Here is a 7,351-nt window from a genome sequence, read left to right as displayed (position 1 = left end):
AAATATAAAGTGCGAGTATCCTTGTCAAATTACCCTTATACCCGAAGTCAAATATTCCAACTGATTAAGGATTTAAACTGTGACGCAGTTATCACTTCTGTCAACAATTACACCAGTTATCAATGTATGTAATCCACCCCTGTTTTAATTAGTTTATGAATATTAATTCATCCACTTGATCAGAATGAATAATCAATTACCCAACCCAATTGATTAATTAAATGATTATAATAGATTCCATATGAACGTCACTAAATAGGACAACCATAATCATTATTAATTATTAGGTTAATTAATTTGAAGATAGGTTCGACAGACTCCAATGAGTTGTCACTCAATTAGACAATACCCCCCATCTATTAATAGTCAATAATTCAATTTCCACAAGTGTCGGTCTTTTGCCCAAACCTTAATTATGGTCCAAAGTTCAATAACCCAATTTTAGTAATTAGCCCAACATCATGAGTACTTCATTTTAAATAAGCATAATAACGACTTAGCTACGAGACATTAATGTAAAAAGGTTGAACATAACTTACAATGATTAAAAATAGCGTAGCGTTACACGGACAGAATTTCGACTTACACACTCAAACGATCTCTATCATAAATCTTATTATTATCATAATTTAAAATTAAAATTAAGATTATTGTTATATCTGATTACATTAACATTATGATAGAGAATTATAAATATAGATATTGATATTTGATATAGAAAAGTAAGAAAAAGATAGAAAAAATGATCGAAAAAAAAGTCTACGCAAATTGATCGTAAATCATCGCTTTTATAGCGAAATTAGAATTGAAATTTTCATTTACGACCCCTGAACTATGCTCAATTAACAACTTTTTATTATTTAATATTATTCTTATTATGAATTATTTAAATATTATATTTTATTCTTGTGCATAGTTGACTCGTAATTTTTACACCGTTGCGTCGAGCGCTGAAAGTTGGTTCATGCCTCGGTTCCGGATTTTCGAACGCCCTTTCGTACAATTTTATATCGTGTACTTTGCGTTTTGTAACTTGTACTCTTGTCATTTTTAGACGTTCTTCATCAATAATTTGAACCTTTTTGATTGTATCTTGTACTTTTGAGCTTTTTGGACCTTTGCGTCTTCAAATCTTCGTTTTCGCCTTTTGTCTTCGCACTTATTTAAAATAAACGAATATTACTCGAAAATGGAACAATTGCAACTAAAATCTTGTCTTTCTTGGGGGATTTTGCTATGAAATATATGTTCCTTTTTAGCCTTATCAATATCCCCACACTTGAGCGTTGCTTGTCCTCAAGCAATACAGTCTTGAAATAATATAATACATCACACGAATCACTTCTTTATTCTTCACACTTTGTACATCAGTGATTTTGATAGAGCGGTATAAACAATGATATTAACAATAGAACCATGGTTAAAGGTGGGTGTGTCATCCACAGTTGCCTTGGGTTTAGGTCAACGACACTTGCAATCAAATAGCCGATTTACTTTCGGTTTCCAAAGCAAAGTGCACATTTGAAAGGTGGTTTATAGTCCCACATGACTATAAAAATTTAGATCCTTTAAGGAAATTGGATCTTTATGAAAACATTTAATCTTTTGAAAATTCAAGCTAGATTTTACCCTAGACAAGTTTTCTGATTTGATCCATCATTGGTGTTGCAAAATATATTTGTGGATCATTATTTTGGCTAAAACTTTTAGGCTCGTGTAATCCACTGCTATCCCGGTATCGGAAAGCACACATCCAGTTTACTTGTTCCGTATATTACCTTTCGGTAAACTACCGTCCGGTTGTAAAGGAAAGCGATGAACAAGAAACTGTTAAGGCAATGTCCCGTGACATGCAGATGATTATGGTCTTATTAACGTGTCGGATGCTAGAACTATCCTTGGTAGGAGCGATAGTAAAGATCATCCTATAATTTTTCGGTCTGGCACAAGGTCCTATCTCCGACCATGCTATGCAACCACCGTTCTTACGGTTGACACCCGATTTGGTTCAGGTGACCTAATGAATTCCAGGTGAATTCCTAGGATTTTACGTTCAATGGTAATGAACGCATTGAAAATGGGTTTTCAGAAAACAAATCGGTTTGTATTTTTGATCAAAATATTTTCTCGTTCAAGCTCGAGTTTAGATATCATTGAATTCCATGAGTTTGAATTCTCAATCTTTAAGGTCAATCTCAAGGATTGAGTAATATCAGTCTTAAAAGCTGATTTTTAATCTTTAAGGAGATTATCCTTTCTGGGGATCTGATTCATTAGTCTTATCAAGCTAATTTGCACGGTGCCTCCCGATTGTACGAGATAAATCCTTCTCATGGTTAAGATAAATCTGACCACTTGGCGACCCTGTTTGATGCTGAGGTCCGTGGATTTCCTGCTGATTTTAGTGATGACTTTTCTAGATTTTTCGTCAACCTACAGCTGGTCTGGACGACAACTTCTTGACCTAAATCAAGAAGCGCGTGTCTTTTTCGGAAGACTTTACTTCCTTTTAATGATGGAATTGATTCATCGTGTAGATCCATCTTTCTTTCAAATATATTACAGTAAACCGGGTAAAACTGATTAGTATCATCCAAAACAAAAGTACCTGCAATAATCTTGTACAAAGATATGTGATAGATAGTTTTTAATTGAATAACTTGGTACATTCTCCCCACACTTAGTTTCTTTCTTTGCCTTTTTATTCTCCTTTATTCCATTTTAAATGAATTCAAGCATTTTAGGTTGTTTCTCAATTTATGTCCTTTCCGATGTAACGATAATTTCGGTATTATCACCTAGTTTTCACCGTTCATAAATATGTATAAACATGATTTTGACTTCATTTAATTGAAAATTTTTTAAATTTTCACAAAATTTGGCAAATAAACCAAGTATAAACCTGAGAGAATTTATAACCCTTCCCCACACTTAAGATCATGCAATGCCCTCATTTGCATGAAATCAGACTATAATTTAAATTCATGAGGGTGATTAGCGTAGAAAAGTGATTAAAAATACCGAGTTTGTAATTACAAAGCTCGTCGAATGATAGATGGCGCCTCATCGTTCATTCCTTCATTTGTTATATCATATTTGTTGTTTTGCGTCTTGTCGTCAAAATTAGTACCTTTTGCTGAACTTTAATGACAGTCTTTGAAAGTGCGTTGTTTTACCCTGTTTTGTACATAAGATAAAATACAAACATATATATATATATATTTTTGAAGTTTGGTTTATAACCCCACTTTTCAAAAATTTATAAAGTATAATATTTTTGGCATACTTTAAATCAATAAAATTAAAAATAATGATAACAAAATTTGTCGCCCCGCCCTCGGGTAAAGTAATTTCGGCTTAATGACCTAGTCTTCAACTCACGACGAATTTTAGAAATCATTTTTTTCAACTTAATGAATTAAAGTAAATTTTGTTTTTAAAATTCACACAAAACTTAAATTAAAAAAAAACATATTAATTTTATATAAAACCTACAAAATAAAAATTCAGAATGGAGGGAGAAAACTAGTTCTTTAGTGTCTGCTAGTGGAAAAGACCACTCGGATTCCATTCTAGGAACTACACGAGAACAGAACAACTAACTCTAGATAGCATTTTCTTTTTAGAACACTTGAATCTCCCCACACTTAGGTAGCTGTGGTGTCAAAATTGTGATTAACTTCATCGTCAATTTCTCTTGGTCCATAATCAACTTGCATATCTGTGACTTTCTCTTTAAGCCATTGGTCGGATTCCTGTGTAATATCCACAATTTCAACTAGCTTCACCTTTTCTTTAGGCGATAGATTGGATACTAACCGGTTACATAACTTAAAGTTCCCCTTGGTTATAGCATCGCGAATCCGTTTAATAAGTTTCTTCATTGAACTATTAATAACGGGGTAATTTAATTTCGTATCAACAACGGGGTTCTTTATTATCATGTCATCATTAGGTGTTACTTCATTTTCCCCACACTTAGGCGTTTTATTATTGTTAAGCACTACTGTTGGAGTTGGTAAAACAACATGGTTCTTACCAATCGTTTTTGCTGGTTCAACGGTTTTGGTTGGTGGAGATTTAGACTTTCGAATCATAAAGGTGATCGATTTGTCACCACTACTAAGTGTCATTCTACCGTTTCTTACATCAAAGAACGCCCCGGTGGACGCTAAGAATGGTCGACCTAAAATTAGAGGAATGTTTGGGTCCTCTTCTATGTCAATGACAATGAATTCGACTAGAAAGGTTAAATTACCTACTTTAATGGGTAGGTTGTCAGCAATTCCAACTGGTTGCTTAATGGTTTGATCAAAGAGTCGAACACTCATATCCGTTGGACTTAACTCACCTACTCCTAATCTCTTATATAATGAAAGAGACATAACACTCACACTTGCACCTAAATCTGCTAGTGCATTATACATGACACAATCACTAAGTAGACAAGGAACAATAAATTCACCCGGATCACCTACCCTAGGTGGAGGTTTTGGTGGAACTGTATTCACCGGGTTTACTTCTACGGCTTTTGTTTCTTGTACTTTCTTATTCTTTTTCTTCTTCTTCTTTCCAGAAGTATCACAATCTTTATTACTTATTACTTGCTCATACTCAACTCCTTTTCTTGGAAACGGGATGGGTGGTTTGTATGGTGTCACCACTGGCTTTACATACTCGGGTGGTGGTGGTGGTGGTGTAACTTCTTCATTGTTACTCACATCTAAAACCTTCCCATCTTCTGGTGCTGGTTTTTCAGAATTCGTTGACACCATATTAACATTCTCATTCCGAGGGTTTACTTCAGTATTACTCGGTAGCTTTCCTTGTTCCCTTTCACTCATCATGCTAGCAAGAGTACCTACGTGTTTTTCTAGATTCAAAATGGAAGCATGTTGAGTTCTTAATGACTGATCAAACCTCTCATTCGTTTGGGTTTGAGATGTAATAAATTGTGTTTGAGATTCAACTAGCTTTGCCATCATTTCTTCTAGATTTGGCTTTTTCTCTTCGGGATGTTGTGGTGGTTTATATAAGCTAGGTCTTTGTTGATTGAAAGTGTTGTTTTGAGTCGGTTGGTTATTCGGACCTTGTTGGTTGTACCAGTTATTTTCGGGTCCTTTTGGATTGTAAAGAATGTTTTGATTTCGATTGAAGTTTAGCTTTGGCGGTTGATAATTATTTTGATAATTATTTCCAGGCCTTTGGTTCATATAGGAAACATTCTCTCGTTGTTCCAATGTTGGTTCAATGTGACAATCTTTCAATAAGTGTGGTCCACCGCATAGCTCACAACTGATTCGTATTGCGTGAATATCTTTATTCATCTTTTCCATTCGTCTTTCGAAAGCATCTATTTTTGCGGAAACGAAATCAAAGTCATGGCTAGAATCAGCTCTAGCCGCTTTAGATGATCGAAAGATATCTTTTTCTTGGTGCCACTCATGTGAGTGGGATGCTGTGTTATCAATAATTTTGTAAGCTTCAGTTGCGGTTTTCTTCATAATTGAACCACCAGCTGTTATGTCGATGTCTTTCCGTGTAGCAACGTTGACACCTTGGTAGAATATTTGTACTATTTGATAAGTGTCTAAACCGTGTTGAGGACATCCTCTCAACATCCTTCCGAATCTTGTCCACGCCTCATATAATGTTTCATTTGACTTTTGTGTGAACGTAACAATTTCTCCTTGAAGTCTCACGGTTTTAGATGCCGGAAAGAATTGTTTAAGAAATTTTTCAACTAAAACATCCCATGTATCAATCGCCCCTTCAGGTAACGATTCTAACCAATCTTTGGCTTCTCCCTTTAAAGTCCAGGGAAACAACATGAGATAGATTTGTTCGTCTTCTACTTCTCGGATTTTGAATAGTGTACAGATCCTATTAAAGGTACGAAGATGTTCGTTGGGATCTTCTTTTGGCGTACCACTATATTGGCACTGATTAGTTACCATGTGTAGGATTTGTCCTTTAATTTCATAATCTGGAGCATTAACTTCTGGTTTAATAATGGCGTGACCTTGGCCAGTGCGCTTAGCTCTCATTCGTTCTTCCATACTTAGAGGTTCTAGATTTTCCATGATTGGATTTGTTGTATCCGAATCACTAGAGGATTCTGATTTAACGGTTTGGGGTTCAGGATCTTGGAATTGTCCTTGAATATCTTCCGGGTTCTTAGTTGTGAAATCGGGTTCAAAAGATGGATTATCGGAAATTTGAATTGGAGTACTTGGTCGACTAGATGACGATTCTAAAGAAAAATCAACGGCGGCGATATTTGTTAAACGATGTCTTGATCGAGTTACAGGTGGTGAACGTATGACCGGCGGTGAACGTCTTGCTCGGTGCATTCACTGAATATCCTATTAGTTTTTAAAAAGGAAAGAAAAATTATATAAGTTATCCAATCAATAGACTTTTCTGATTTTGCCCACGTTTCGAATAGCCAAAAGATGCAGCAGAGGGGCAGGATTCGTTTGGTCTCAATATAATTGAGTACTGTTTGGCTCCAATAACCCGGTCCACGTACAAATCCAACTATTACTACGAACCAGAAAATTTTGATGTCTATCAATTTAACCACTTAAAATAAATTTTCGTAATTTTAAGAAATTTAGAGAAGAAGTAGAAAAAAAATCTAAGTCCTAAAAACTAGAATGGCGAGAAATAAGAGAGAAAAAGAGTGCGCGTCGAAAAGTGTCGAAAAATGAAAAAGACGAAGAGTGGTTTGTAAACACGCGGTTAATCCAACCTTATAACGATCACTATCTTAAAATTAAAGCTACAAATGGAGATCACTAATTGGAATTGTAATTGATACATAGGTAAACGCGTCGAAAAATAAAAATAAGAAAATAGCGCGAAAAATGGCGTCGCAAAATTCTAAAGCACCTAAAACTTAGTCTAAGGAATAAGTACTTAAGGGATTTTACGGCAAAGCCTAAAAATCTAAAAATGAAAATAACTATGGCAAAACTAAACTTAATACTAAAAGTTGTGACTGAGTCTAAAAATCTAAAGGTAATAAAACTTAAAATAATTTTTTTTTTTTTTACGTTTTTTTTTTTTTTTTTTACGTTTTTGTTTTTTTTTTTTTTTTTTACGTTTTTGTTTTTTTATATTTTTGCAAATATAAATTAAAAATATAGCGTTTTAGTGCTCCCCGGCAGCGGCGCCAAAAACTTGATGATGTAGCGTGAGGGTACGAAATAGTATTATTTTTAATACAAAATACTACAAAATATGACACAAGTTTTAATTATTTATAGAGTGGGATATACCTAAATCTTGCTACAACACTATAGGCAGTGTACCTAATCGTAGAGTAGTGTAGTTTTTAGTAAGTCCG

At 34.5% G+C, this 7,351-nt stretch overlaps 1 non-coding gene across 1 annotated transcript; it reads left to right on the top strand.

Moving 5' to 3' along the window:
* Window positions 1–5,592: 5,592 nt before the first annotated feature.
* On the top strand, window positions 5,593–5,699 carry LOC139887002 (small nucleolar RNA R71). Its single transcript, XR_011772857.1, has one exon. It is a non-coding gene; the product is annotated as a small nucleolar RNA R71 (small nucleolar RNA).
* Window positions 5,700–7,351: the final 1,652 nt, after the last annotated feature.

Source organism: Rutidosis leptorrhynchoides, chromosome 1 (assembly GCF_046630445.1).
Source record: "Rutidosis leptorrhynchoides isolate AG116_Rl617_1_P2 chromosome 1, CSIRO_AGI_Rlap_v1, whole genome shotgun sequence".
In the NCBI taxonomy this organism is placed as follows: Eukaryota; Viridiplantae; Streptophyta; class Magnoliopsida; order Asterales; family Asteraceae; genus Rutidosis; species Rutidosis leptorrhynchoides.
This window is presented reverse-complemented; position numbering and strand designations above follow the sequence as displayed.